The sequence below is a fragment of the Oryctolagus cuniculus genome, chromosome 21, assembly GCF_051225735.1.
Source record: "Oryctolagus cuniculus isolate XC-2025 breed Fujian yellow rabbit chromosome 21, ASM5122573v1, whole genome shotgun sequence".
Lineage (NCBI taxonomy): Eukaryota > Metazoa > Chordata > Mammalia > Lagomorpha > Leporidae > Oryctolagus > Oryctolagus cuniculus.
Window position 1 is genome coordinate 16,987,011 of NC_142887.1, and position 14,913 is coordinate 17,001,923.

Below are 14,913 nucleotides of genomic sequence, written 5' to 3' on the forward strand. Positions count from 1 at the left end.
AGCTCAACTGGCGAAACCACCTCAGGCAGCTCTGATGTGAAAGGATTGCCACTGATTGTTTTTGACAAATGCCCTGGGAACAGAACCGGGTGAACCCTGAGTCAGATTGAATACAGAGAAGCCTTAAGAATGGAGCTTTCCAGAAAGCTGCCAGTCAACCCAAGCAGTGACAATTCTCTGGGGGTGGAACTTTGGGCTCCTAGGCTGCAGGTTTTCATGAGCACCCCGAACTGGGGAAGGCAGATGAGCAGAGGGCGAAGTAAAACAGCCCAGACTCAATTCTTCCCGAGAGTCGCGTGCTTTGGGAAGAAACCATCCTTGGGTTGTTGCAAGCCGTTAACTTACAAAATTCTAAAAAAGTAGATGTTTGACCACTTAAAAATATATTTATTTACTTATTATTTGAAAGGTAGTAAGAGAGAGAGAGAGTGCTTCCATCCACTTGTTCATTCCCCAAATGCCAGTAGTAGCCAGTGCCGAGCCAAGCAGAATTCAGGAGCCCAGAAACTCTGGGTCTCCCATGTGGGTGGCAGGGACCCAAGTACTTGAGTACTCTGCTGCCTCCCAGGGTGTGCACTAGCAGGAAGCTGGAATTAGCAGCAAAACCAGGACCTGAATCCAGACGCTCTGATATGGACTGTTAGTGTCCCCAGTGGTGAATTAACCGCCCTTCAAGTGCCCTCTTGATGGAGCTGGGCCCCAGGCTCCTCTGGGGGTCAGGGGCAACTCAGCTGGGATGCACCACAATCCGGGCTGGAGCCCCACAGGGGCGCAGTCAGAGCCTGGGCCACTGCCGGCTCTTCTGTCCCTATTTGTGAAGGTCAACAGGCAGCCCCGTGGGACATGAGAGCAGTGCTCAGGCCCCGACTCTCGAGGGAGGCCGGGGCATTAGAGACAGCGCAAGCAGGGGTGATGGAGCACACGGATCCGGCTCGAGAGCCAGGCTCAGCCCCTTCCTGCTTCCGTTTCGATGTGAAGCCTGTTTCTCATCTGTAAACCAGGGTTGATAATGGGGCTTGTAGCATCATCATGAAAATTAACGAAGCCGTGTAAAAGTCTTAGCACACAGCTAAGCTCTGCTGTGAGACCCACTGCCTGGACCCACAGGGTTCCTGGGTCCAGGCCCAGTCTGATGTGTAAATGAGGCACTGAGCGGTGCACGTGGGACCACGGAAGGGCATGGACTGCGCGCCCCAGGCTCCCCCATGGTCCTATCTCTGCACTGGAGTTCTCCACCACCGCATCTGCTGCCCCAGGAAATGTTACCTGTTTCCTCAAACTCAGCCAACATCTCTTTAAGCCCCACTGCGTATACACCCTCACAGGACAAGGAGCCACCCCAGTTTGTCTTAGATTTCACACGGTGCTTCAGCATAGCTCACCTGATCCTGGTAACCACGCTGTGAGACAGGCACGTGTGAATGCCCCCCACTGCCCAGAGGAAGAAACTGAGGCCGCCAGAGGTGGGCTTGCTGCAGGCCAAGCAGGTGGTAGGTGGCAAAGCACAGAAGCAAATCAAGTCTGGCTCCCGGTGCCGCGTGTTCTCTCTTTCATCCTGGTTGCTCTCAAGAAATCTACAGAAGGGGCCGACATAGTGGAGTGGTGGGGACTCCACCTGCGTCTGCCTCACCAGCTTCCTGCTAATGCCCCTGGGAGGCAGCTGATGGACGTGCTCGAGTCCCTGCCACCCCTGTAGGAGATGCGAATCGAGTTCCAGGCTCCTGGTTCAGCCTGGCTGCTGCGGGCATTTGGGGAGTGACTCACCGAATGGAAGACCTGTGTGTGTGTGCATGTGTGTGTGTGTGTGTGTGTCCTTCTCTGTCACTCTTCCCATCAAGTAAATAAACAAGTCTTTTTAAAAAATGAAGTTTGCAGAGAACAGAAAACTCAACACCCATGACGAAACAGTCAAGAGCTCTTGAAACTTGGTTGCCTGGTGCTGACGGGGTCCCCGGGGGCTGGGAGGCAGGAGCAGGGTGGGCCGAGGGGTTGGCTCTGGGCCTCCCCCATGTCCTTGGCCAGATCTCTTTCTCGTGTCTCTAGTGGTACGAAGCGGGGGCTTTGCCAGGGGAGATCAGACAAGAGGAAAAGCAAACGGGGCGGGGTGGGGGGGTTCTTGGCTATCTGCTGTGTTCTGGCCCGCGGTGGGTGGGGGTGGCTTCAGGCAGTGAAACGGGAGCTTGCAAAACAACCCACGTGTGAAAACTTGAAGAACCATAAAAAAACGGCTCCGTGCAGCCCCAGAAGCGCGGTCCCACGATGCATCTGGTTCCCTGATGAGCTGCTCCACAGTGACTTGTGTGGTCGGGGCCAGCCCGGATCGTGTGAGCTGAGTAACCCGGTACCACCCATGTATCAGCGGCAGGGAACAGGAGCCCCGGGGGGCACGAAACCCAGGCTGGCAAGTTTTGACAGAGAGCAGACAGTCAGGCCCTCCTTGGAAGGAGACGGGAAGGCTGGGTGAGGCGCAGCATCGCAGTGACGTGCCTTTGAAGAGGGGCAGCAAAGCCTGGTGCACCCCACAACTGCCGCGGGTCTGTCCCGCACAGAGGAGCGCGCACCCTTGGGGAGGGCTGCCCCCCCACCCCGCCTCCTCTCCCCTGCCACTGGCTGGCCCCCTGGCTCCTGCTGGGCAGAGTCCATGAGATGCAAAGTGCATATGATTGAGTCGGAATCCCAGGCTTGCCTCTGTGCAACTTAAATACAAGGAAACTAATAGCACGCACTTGACAGAGCTGCTTGGCTAGAGCACTAGATAGTGTTCCTACAGGGCCCGGCACCATGGCTTCCTGGCAAGGGTGAGGCCTCAATAAGTGTTATTGGCCATTATCTGCAGCTGCATTCCACACGGGCAGGCTGGGAGCAAAGCTCCTCTTGGCTTGCGTTCACTCACTTAACAAGCATTTAATGAGCACCTACTCCATGCCAGGCACTGCACTGGGAGCCGAGACCAGAGGTGGAAAGGTTCATTTTCCTTAAGTAGCTTTGTGCACTGGGGAGGAAGAAGTGTGACCAGTTTGAGGTCCTCGTCGCGGCTGGGACGTTGATAGCAATGATAACAGCTAACCTGTGTCAAGTACTTGCCACGCACTTGACTCATTCTGATCTCATTTGGTCCTGATGAGGCTGGGCTCCAGCCTCTTTTGTTTCTAGAAGGTCGTGTCTCTGCCTTGAGGTCCTGTGGTCAGTACGTGCAGGCTGGGCTTTCTCATACGGCATGGGGGGTGCTTCATCAGCAGGCAGAGGGCATAGCAAATGCGACGGCTTGTGGGCTTTGGGAGATCATAGAGAAGCCACAGTGAATGGGGCCGGCACTGTGGCTCACTCGGTTAGTCCTCCACCTGCGGCACCAGCATCCCATATGGGCACCGGGTTCTAGTCCCAGTTGCTCCTCTTCCAGGCCAGCTTTCTGCTGTGGCCCGGGAAGGCAGTGGAGGATGGCCCAAGTGCTTGGGCCCCTGCACCCACATGGGAGACTAGGAGGAAACGCCTGGCTCCTGGCTTTGGATCGGCGTAGCTCAGCTGTAGCAGCCATTTGGGGGGTGAGCCAACAGAAGGAAGACCTCTCTGTTTCTGTTTCTCTCTCTCTTTCTCTCTCTCAGCCTAACTCTATCTGTCAAATAAAAAAAAAAAAAAAGAGAGAGAGAGAAAGAGAAGCCACAGTGGAGTCACACAAAAGCCCTAGGGCCACTGTGATGGTGTGGCTGGCTATGCTGCTGCTCGGGACCCCTGCAGCCCGCACGCCTCACGCTGCCTGGTTCAAGTCCCAGCTGCGCTGCTTCTGATTTAGCTCCGTGCTAAGGCGCCTGGGAGGGCAGCAGAAGACCGCCTAAGGGCTTGGGAGACCCAGATGGAGTTCCAGGCTCCTGCCTCTGGCCTGGCTCAGCCCTGGCTGTTGCAGCCATTTGGGGAGTGAACCAGCAGATAGAGAATCTCTCTTTATTTCTCTCTGTCACTCTGCCTTTCAAATAAAAATCCATCTTGAGAAACGAGCCCAACATCAAATGGCGCCCACAGTGGAACCCGGCAGATGACTCACACTGGAAAGCCGAGTGCCTGGGAGCCCGCAGTCCCGGCCTCACGCCTGATCAGTTTCAAGCATCAGATGAGTTAAGATACGTGGAGCACTCAGGTAGCGATCAGGGCTCCATTTGGGTTTCTGCCTGGCGTGGATCCTGGGCCCTGAAGTGCCAGCTGTCACTAATTGCGACAGCAGTCCTCACTTTTGCTCACTTTGGATAGGCATGAGTTTCGGTTATCGTGTTTAAAAAATAACACTTGTCCCCAGCAACGTGTCTCCAATTCCACGCTCCACGGTCTATCAGGTGTGAATAATTGCGTCAAGTGCAAACGCCGCTGCTCTCTCTTCAGCTCACAAATCACTACGCAAACAGCAGATGCGCGTCCGATCGATGGCCGGTCACCACGCTTCTTGTAAAGGCTGTTGGCAGGCCGCTGAGGGGAGAGTTGTGTCGCTGCCCTGGCTTTCAGCGGTAACACACGCGACATCGGACGCAGATGGAGAATGAAAAGAAGAAACCGGCTGAGCGGGGCTGCGACGTGGCATGTTAAAGCTGCCACCTGCAATGCTGGCGTTCCATGAACGGGCACTTGTGGCCATCTGGGGAGTGAACCAGCAGAGGGAAGGTCTCCTTGCGTCTCTCCCTTTCTCTGCAACTCTGCCTTGCAAATAAGTAAGGAGAGAGAGAGAAAAAAGAGAGAGATAGAGAGATAGAGAGATAGAGAGAGAGGAGAGAGGAGAGAGGAGAGAGGAGAGAGGAGAGAGGAGAGAGGAGAGAGGAGAGAGGAGAGAAGAGGGAGAAACTGGCCAACAAAGACGACGGGCAGTACAGCAGAGAAATGAGAAGCCGTAACGCTGGAGTTGAATGGAACATCAGTGGGGTTTGTATTGGTCTGGGTTTCCCAGAGGAACGGAGCCAATAGGATAGACAGACAGACATGCAGACAGATGCACAGACTGGTGTGCAGACAGATACAAACGAAGATAGACGTGCAGGTAAGTAGACGAGCGTGCAGATGATAGACAGGTGTGACAGGTGTATGACCAGACGGGCGGACACACGCTCAGGTGGACAGATGAACGGATGGATAGGCAGCGTGAGGTTTCGAGGAGCTGGCTCAGGCGGCTGTGGAGCCTGGGGAAGGTGAGCCGCGCAGGGCAGGCAGACCCAGGGAAGAAGGGCTCTGGGTTCCAGCGCCGAGGCACGGGCGGCCGAGCTGCTGCGCTCTCAGGGAAACTCCTTACCTGTCCTGATCCTCACCTGGTTGGACGAGGCTCACCACACGCACAGAGGGCAATCTGCTTGCCTCAACGTCTGCTGACTTAAATACAGATCTTACCTAAACAATACTTCCACGAAACACCCAGTTTGACCGAACACCTGACGCCAAGCCCCAGAGCAGCCGACCCCCGAAATCAACCAGCCGAGTCGCAGGAGAAACAGGCCAGGGTGGGTCTGGTGGCCAAAATGGTGAAGCTGTCCCTGGAACTGGGGGAGATACTTCCCAACACTGAACGTGCAGAGGATAAAAAGGTGGAGAGGGCGCCGGTCTTAGAATGAGGGCTAACCGTTTGCCGAGGCATTTAAACAGCCATCTCCCTGGGTCGGTGGCTCAGCAATGAGTAGGAGCAGGCAGGACTGCTCAAGTTCTCCTTGATAGTTTTATAGAGAAAAATACAATCTCGGGGCTTCTTGTGTTCTAGCTTAAAGTGTACGGAAGAAAGGTCATGTTTTTTCATTTCTTTAAACATTTATAACCAATGTAGAGATTTCAAATGGGATTTATATATTTGTAAATGTATACTTAATATAAATATATATATTACATATATATAAGATTTATATATGTGGGGCCGGCACTGTGGTGTAGCAGGTAAAGCTGCCATCTGCAGGGCCAGCATCCCATATGGAGCGCCAGTGAGTCCCGGCTGCTCCACTTCCTTGCCAGCTCCCTGCTGATGGCCTGGGAAAGCAGTGAGGATGGTCCAAGTGCTTGGGCCCCTGAACCCATGTGGAAGACCCAGAAGAAGCTCCTGGCTCCTGGCTCCTGGCTTAAGATCAGCCCAGCTCCAGCTGTTGTGGCCATCTGGAGAATGACCCAGCGGATGGAAGACCTCTCTCTCTGTCTCTACCTCTCTGTATCTCTGCCTTTTTAAAAAAAAAAAATTATGTATTTGTTTGAAAAGTACAGTAATAGGAGGGGAGAGAGAGAGCGCGCGCGCGCTTCTATCCATTGGTTTGCTACCCAAATAGCTGCAAAGCCAGGTGTGGGCCAGGCAGAAGCCAGGAGCCCAGAGCCTGGAGCCAGGAGCCAGGAGCCAGGAGCCAGGAGGCAGGAACTCCATCCAGGTTTCCCAGGCGGGTGGCAGAAGCCCAAGTACTTGAGCCATCCCCTGCTGTCTCCCAGGAGCTTTAGCAGGGAGCTGGACTGGAAGGGAGCAGAACAGCTAGGACTCGAACCACTGTTCTAGTATGGGACGTCAGCAACGCCAGCAACACTGAACTCCCCGTGCCACAGCGTCAGCCCCGGGTCACAGATTAACGTTTTCCTTCCTGTCGGTCATTGAGATCATTTTGCACAATCTCAGCCAGAACACCCCTGCAAAGGGAGGCTTGTCTCCTCCTCCTCCTCCTCCTCCCCATCACCATCACCATCATCACCTCCACCAGGCAGCCCAGACGAATGCCCGAAATGCCAACCTCTGTCTGACCCTGGGCGAGGGGGTCCCTGCCAAGGCTCTTCCCAGCTCTGGCCCACACTGTCCTCGCTCCACAGGGTCTCGGGTTTTCCACAGCCCCAAGAAGTTCCCAAGGAAGAGAGCTCAGTTTACAAACCAATAAAAATAACTCCGGGTGATAAACAGCCACCCTTGCGCAATCTGCCTCGATTTCACAATCCCTGCAGGGCACATGAGCCGGACAGAAGGAGACACACACCCTGGCGCGCACACGGGGCGGGGACCCCTCCAGCCACAGTGATGGGATGGCCACTTTGGCTGTGACACGGGGTCACGTTCACGACAGAAGACAAAGAGCACAGGTGATTGGCTGGTTGATTAAATATGAGGCATTTCATTTTCACTTGTAATTTTTGGCAGAGTATAGGTAAGTAATGGTCTCAGAAGATGATTCAGGCTGCAAGAAACGAATCTAAACTAAAGCAATCTGTCTGGAGAGCCCTGCTGTTACCTTCAGCTACGTAGACTTTTCTGGACGCGGTCTAGCAAACACCTGTGGTGCAGAGCCTCCGACCACAGACCCATGCCAGCCCACCTGGGTTCTGCAGGCTTTGCCCGACAGTGAAATGGGGAGCCCACAGGAAGCACCTTTATAAGGTCAGAGGTTCCCTGCCACGGGCTTCAGGCTTTGTGACATCTTCATGGTTCCCCAGGAGACATGATGGGGAGCACAACTCCAGTGTCACAGGGGACGCACACGCGGGTGGCCGTTTGCCGGGTGCTGTATCAGTCTCATTCCCGCTGCTGTGATAAAATACCTGCGGCTCAGTGCTTTATGGAGGAAAGAGGTCTGCTGAGCTCACGGTTTATCCAAGACCGAGGAGCTCCACGCGCTGGGGCCCTGGTGAGGACGGCACCGCCATGGCGGTGGAGCAGGAGGAAGAGCTAGCGTGCAACAGGGGCCAGGCTTGTTCTTTCTGTGAGAATTTGCTCTTGGGGGAACTGGGGCCCTGCGAGAATATCATTCCCTCCCAAGGGTGGGGCCACCAAATGACCAGATCACCTTCCACGTGGCCACACCCCTTAAAGGGGCCATACCGGGGACCATGCTTCCAGCATGGGAACCTCAGGGGGACACACTCCAACAGCATCCAAACCACCGCACTTGCAAAGTCCAAACCCTCATTACTGTGGGCGGCCTGGGGTCTGTGCAGAAGCGGGAATGGGCACCACGAGCAGCACCCCAGGGGAGGGCCAGAGGTCATGCCTCCCACCTGGTCACCCAGCGGCTGTCACAACGAGGATTTCTGCTGGGGAGGGCAGGGACTCTGTGTGTCCCCGCTCTTCCTCCAGAGGTAGAATGAACTTGGAGGACTCAGAATTGTCTGAGACGACCAACTGGAGTGGCAGGGTCTCTAGCTGATGCCCCTAACCACCATTTTTTTTTTTTTTACAGATACTAACCTGGATTCTTTTGCCATGCAGCCTTTGTTAAATTTTGCCATGAATAAAATATTAACCAACGCACTTCAAAGAGAAAGGGAGGGCGTGAGAACCCCCCAGAAGGAGAAAGCTGGAACAAAGCAAGCCATCTAAAGCAACGCATCATCTGTATTGTCATTTGATTGACACGTCTTGAATCATTTATGGCGAGCTCCACCTCTTTCTAATAATATGGAAATCGGGAACATGTTGCTTTCAGTCATGATTAGGAGTGAGTTTCAAAGGACGTTTGCAGGTGAGAGAGACAGATGTTGGTGGTGGCGCAGTCATTAAGGTGTGCTGTGATTTATGGGCTTCGGTGGGTGGCCACCGTGGGCTTCCTGCGCCGCGCGGGGCTCTGACACGTGGTCCGAGAGAGAGAGGCGCGCCAGCGTTTCTCGGGGCAACTGCCCTCGTAAGAATCATCAGCCATTCGTCAAATGTGCTTTGAGCACTCATTAGGCACCAGGCACTGCGCTAAACGCCAGGGATGTGCAGATTGGATGTGGTGCTGCACGCACACCTATTGTATACTGGGTGCCGTGCTCGTGGGTGAAGACACGAGGAGTGTGCCGTGGAAGACAGGCCCCCACACGAGCAGCTGCCCTCCCACCTGGCGAGAACGGACGCTTTTAAAGGAAGCCCGGGGCCAGAGGAAGCCGCAGGGTGGCAAGAACCCAACCACTGGAGCTGCTTCTGCTGCCTCCCAGGGCGCGTTAGGAGGAAGCCGGGTAGCAAGGGGCGGCAGGACCAGATCCCGGGCACCGGGATAGGGGCGGTGTGTGTCCCAGGTGGGGGATTAGCCCGCCCTGTCATGACATCTGCCTAGAAACTCTTTGAAGACCCCCCTAGTGTGCGTGGATTTCCAGATTTTTTTTTTTTGCACCAAAATGAATTTACCTTTAAATTCCATTTTTTCCACAAACCTTTATAGCACACTTGTATTTCAGGGGCTCTACCTACAGTGATGTCTGAGATTCGACTGCTCCGGCTATATGCTTTCTTTTCCCTTTTTCTGTCCTGTTTGTGGAGGTGGTGGTGGGTGGGTGGTGGTTGTTTGGGGCTGAGCCTGGCAGCCCCAGGGATGGGATGGTGGTGATGGCCTCCAACAGACGCCTGTCCGGCACAGAGCGTGCAGTGGGAAAGGCTGCAGAATGGGGCTGACTGCGGGTGCCATCTGCATAAATGAAATGCACACAAGACCACACACGTGCAGATGTTCGTGTACCACAAGTGAACACACAGGGTGCTGGACCCTGCCACAGGCTCTCAGGACGACGGAGGGGTGGCGGCAGGCCTTGGCCGGGGAGTGGGGAGCGAGGCTCAGCCTGGTCCCACAGAGAGCTCGGAAGCCAGAGTGGCCTCAGACAGGTAGTTTTCCTACCACTGAGGTGAGGGGGCGGGCCCTTCACACCCTTCTCAGTCAGCCATTGGCTGTGGGCTGCTCTGGGGGTGGGAGCAGACTAGGGAACGCCCTCCCTGGTTGGCTGAGGTCAGTGCTGCCAACTGTCAGCAGTCAACACTCACTGCCCAGGGAGCCAGGGCCACACCGGAAAGTGGGAGGGGGTGGGGGAAGAGTGTTCTGGAACAACTTCTCATTCCTGTCCCCAAGCCTGCACATCAGGGTTGGCTACAGGGAGAAACCAAGCTTGCAGCTAAAAACCACAGACTGTTGGCTGAAAAGATCCCTAAAGACCACCTGATCCACCCCCTTGATTTTGCTGACGGGGTCTAATCACTTGCCCAAGGTTGGCAACATCAACTGCAGTGCCACAGGGGCCAGGCAGGAGACATAGATGCTGGGACTATAGGGCATGGTGGGGACTGCGGCAAATTGGAGGCCAGGGTCCTCCCAACAGGACAGCTACTGCCTGTTTTTTTCCCACAGCCACCAGGGAACACGGACCCAGAGTGATTGGCGCCTCTGACTTCTCCAGAGGAGCTGGAAACTGTGTGTGTGTTTCATGGGAAATCTCTCAGTTTTGAAATGTTGGCAACTAACTGCACATTCGTAAGAACACTGCACGGGCCAAGGAAAATAAGTCGCAGGCCAGCGCGGGCCCTGGGGTCATGGAGTACGGGCTCTGGCCTGTGGCCATCCAGCGCGCTGGAAGCGCAGCCAGGGTCCCTGTGGGCCCAGGTGCTTTCTATCAGGCCTGGCACAGGAGGAGGGAAACCGGGCTGGGAACCGGGAAGAGCTTCCAGGCTCACGGGCGAGTTCCCCAGGGTGAGCTGGGGGTAGGGGGTGGCGGGTGGGGTGCGGGGAGCCCCCCCTCCCCCCAGCGCACGGGTATTGGCTTCTGTTTCTGTTGAGGATGAGACACTGGGCCGGCGTTGTGATGCAGTGGATGAAGCATGGGCTCCGATGCAGGCGTCTCATGTCACAGCACCAGTTCAAGTCCCGGCCGCTCTGCTTCTGATCCTGCTCCCTGCCAGTGCGCCTGCATTTCTTTTAGAATCAACGGGGAAAAAAGTTAGCTTTTAGGGTCAAACAATTTAATTCTGTGTGGATGATGTTATACAGAGACAGACACACAGAGATCTTCCATGCACAGGTTCACTCCCCAAATACCCACAAGCGCTGGGGCTGGGCCAGGCTGAAGCCAGGCGCCCAGAACTCACTCCAGGTCTCCCGCCTGGGTGGCAGGGACCAAGTCCTTGCATCATCGCTGCCTCCCAGGGTGCACAGTAGCAGGAAGCTGGACTCTCCGACACTCAGATATGGGATGTGAGGGTCCCAGATGGTGTCTCCCAGACGGGAGGTGGCATTGGTGCCAGACGTTCAGAAGAAAATGTCCATTAAGGCCAAGGGCATTTGGGGGCCTGCGGCACTCACAGGGCAGCAGGTGGTACAACCGGGGGGCCCGGGGCTGGGAGAGGCTGAGGAGGAGGCGAAGACACCAAGACAGTGCACAAAAATGACATCAGGGAGAAAGGAGTAGGTTAGCAGGGAAGGGCCAAGGAGTGTGTGATGCCCACGCGTGCACACGTGTGTAAGTGTCTGCACCTGAAGGAGTTTTTGAGAGCGTGTGTGCACGTGTGTGAGTGGCTGTCTTTGGACACGTGCTGAGTGTCCACACGAGCATTGTGTGTGTGTAGGAATATGAGTGTGAGCACGGTGCAGACACGTGTCTATATGTGTGTGTCCGTGTGTTAATGTGTGTGTGTGGTGTGTGAGCATACGAGGGGAGGGTGTCTCCTTGGGAGTGGGTGTGCAAGGGTGTACCTGTGTGTGTGTTTGAGTCCTTACACACACATGCGAGCGTGTCTGCAGGGTGTGCAGGAACTGTGTGAGTGCACTGTGCGATTGTGTGTCCGTGTGCACATGCACGTGTGTGGGTGTGAATGAGCATTTATGTGTGACCGTGTGAGAACGGTGTGAGTGCACTGGGTGACTGTGTGTGTGGGTGTGAGCCAGTGTGGTGCGTGCACGGTGCGCCGAGCCAGGCAGCGGGAGGGGGCGGGCCGGGGGAGGGGAGCGCAGAGCTGGGAATCCCACCGACACATTCCAGCTGGATGCTGGGGGCGGGACGGCAGCCCGGTGGGGTCTGAAAGGGGGAAGCGGCTGTATCTGGGTTTTGTCTTGATGAGAGGAAATTCTTTGCCCAAGGCAACGGTGCCCCCTGGGGTGTGCCCTCTGTGGTGGGCGACCAGGAACTCCTGAGAGCCCAGCCAGCCTCTTCAAACCCAATTTGCATTAGAAACCCGTGTGTGTTTCTGTATTTTGCTTGGAGGCCTGGAGAAGGAAGACCCTGGAGCAAGAGATAATGGTGCTTTTCAGACTTCAAACTGCTTAGCCCTGATTAGGCTCCACCTGGACACCGGAAACCGGGCTGATGCTAAGACAAGCCACTGACAGGTTAAAGGGGGGCTGCAGCCTTCCTGCCAAGGTGACCCCAGGGGTCATGGAAATCTCCGCCCTCATGCTGGGTCCCACTTCCCCGGGGGGCGCAGCAGCAGCATGGGGAGATCCCGCTGGTTTCTGGGCAGAAGTAAATTAAGTCTCTTGTAGGGCAAAAGCCTGCAGGCCAAGTAGGCTTGTCCTCTGTGGGAGCGAAAGGCGAGCTAAAGGTGGAACATTCTGGAAGGCCCTTCCGTGCTCTGTCTGGAGGCAGCAGTGTCAGGAAGTGGGAGGCAGTTTAACGGCCACCAGGGCTCGAGTGCAGAGAGGTGACTCAGTGTCCTCATCTGTAGAATGGGGAGAGCATCCTGCACAGGGTTCTGTGCGAGGACTGAGTGTGGAAACTTGCGCGCACCACAGCACATCCTCAACAAGCGGGGACTCAGAGTTATGTCAGTACCGCGGTCACCATCTCAGCACTTCACCACCATCACCATCATTACATGATACCACCATCACAACCACAACCATCGTCGTCATCAGAATTCTATCATTAGCGCCATTACAGTCACCATCACAGCTATGACCATCATCATCCTCATCACTATCACCACCATCATCATTACTTGGTCACTGTCATCATCATTGTCTTGTCACCATCATTAAAGTCATAAACATTGTCATCAGAATTCTATCATCACCATCATGGCCATGACCATCACCGTCATATCACCATCATCAAAACCATAAACATTGTCATCAGAATTCTATCACCACCATCATGGCCATGACCATGACCATCATCATCATCACCACCATCTCCATCATCACCTGCTTAGGAAAAAGCCATCTCCTAGCACTGGAGATCCAGCGGCTCGCAAAGCTCCGGGGTCTGATGGGGGTAAGAAAGCTCACCTCCCGTTCCCAGACCTTCCAGGACGACAGTCACTCTGCGACAGCAATGACAAGGTTCTGGGTAGGAGGTCCTTATCCCTGGCCTCCTGGGGAACCTCAGGGAGGTGGACTGAGGAGATTCGGAGACACCTAGCAGGAAGAATGCTCGACTCAGAGACGGTGCGAGTTTTTCCATTTGGTTTCTGCACCATCTGGACCCCGGTGGCGTCCCACAGCCTCTGAATAGATGGTTGCTTGGAGGGAGTGGGCGTGCTGGGAATAGACCGGGTTTGGAGGCCACTCCCGAGTCTGCAGACCCGGACTCCGGCGGCTCCCTCCCCCGTCTGCGCTGTGAGGCCACCTTTCCGAGCCCAGGTTGCCTCCTCATCACATATTCGCTCAGGTGACAGCAGACGCTCGGCAGGAGGTCCAAAATGGCACTCCCCTGCTCCAAGTGGCCCCATCGGTGAGCGAACTGGCTTGCAAGACTCAAGATTCTTGACGGCGAGTGGAAGGATGTGTGCAGTGCACAAACAGTTACAACGACCCTACCACATGTTAGCTCTTGGGAACCCAAAAAGGGAGAAACCAGGACCACTGTCACGTGGGGAGACGGGTGCCAGAGGAAGTACAGCAATGCACTGTGACTGGGGCCCGGAGACTTCCCCTCAGGCAGCAAGCAGAGGGCGGCCCATTCTCCTTGGGTGCTCCCCTGGCAGGGTGCACCCAACCACACAGTCTGGAGGGACTTGCTGCGGTGGCCCCCAGAGACACCGAGTGACCGTGGTGGACTGTGATCCCGGACCCAAAACAACAGTGAGAGGGAAACATTGCAGAGCCTTCAGCTGGGAGCCTGTCTTGCAAACAGAGCTGTCAGCTTTGGACCCACAACTGCAGGGTCGCTTTGGGCGGGTTCCTGAGGAGGAAGAAGATGGAGAGGGGAGGGACGGGCCACGGTGGCATTGGGTCTTTAGGCTGAGTTAGAATTGTCTTCCGTTTCCAGAGCAGGAAGCACCCTGGTCCTACACCTGCCCTGGAGCACCACGGTGGAGGTCAAGGTGTGTGTGGGCAGCCTCACCCCGCCTCCTGCAGGCCCCCAACCCCAGCACCAAAGTCCTTCCTGCCAAGGGGCCGCCCTGACCCATGCCAAAGACGGGGCGGCTGGAAGCCGCGTCAGGTTACCACTGCATGCTGCTGGGTGCCAGCAGGTGGACGCAAGGGGTCAGCAGGGCCACTGTCACCCAGGCGGGGTCCTTCCTGGTCTCGTCCAGCTTCTGCTGTGGCCGGCAGTTCTAGAGGCCCTTGTAGCTGCTCCACACCAGTCTCCGCACGCGCTCTGGCATGGCTGCTTCCCCATGTGTGTCTTGTCTCTGGGTCCAAGCTCCTCCTCCCTATAACAACACCAGATTGGCTGTAGGGCCCGCCCTCACCCAGTAGAACCCCACCTTAACTGATTACACCTGCTAAGAGCCTGCGTCCAAATAAGGTCACGTGGGCAGGTTTGGGCTGGAGCCAGAGGGAGGGGAAGTGATATTCAACCCTGCACAGCATCCAAGCACTGGAGTCATAAAGCCCTGGGTTCAAATCCTGACCATGCCGCCTACAAGTGGTGAACTCAAAGCACGCTCTCCAGGCCTCTATTTGCTCAACAGGAAAATGGGGGGTAGAATGTGAGACCAGCAAGGCTGTGGGAAGGACTGGAGCCAATGTGTGTAGCAGACACAGTCGCTGTCGTAAAAATGGAAGAGTTTGTCACTGTTGTCACTGCCACAGTCTGTCCTGGACATGTCCACTCTCTGCAGCCGACTTCTGCGACGCCAACAGCTTCTGCCCAGCCCTGCAGGGTGTTCCCACCCCCAGAGCCCTGTGCACCTTCGGGGAGCTGCTGCCCCTGCTGGGACACCTGCCTGTCTCCTGGGCAGTGGCCAGGAAGTCCCTGGAGAAGGGAAGGGGACTGTCCCCAGGACTGCCTCGAGGATGCCACAGTGTTGGCTCC

The 14,913-nt window shown here is 55.8% G+C and overlaps 1 long non-coding RNA gene across 1 annotated transcript; it reads right to left on the reverse strand.

Annotated features, from left to right (window-relative positions):
- Positions 1-10,499: 10,499 nt before the first annotated feature.
- Positions 10,500-14,302, reverse strand: LOC127484715 (uncharacterized). The gene is made up of 3 exons (XR_016227208.1): positions 14,100-14,302; positions 12,939-13,067; positions 10,500-10,631 (listed from the first exon to the last, which is right to left on the reverse strand). It is a non-coding gene; the product is annotated as an uncharacterized LOC127484715 (long non-coding RNA).
- Positions 14,303-14,913: the final 611 nt, after the last annotated feature.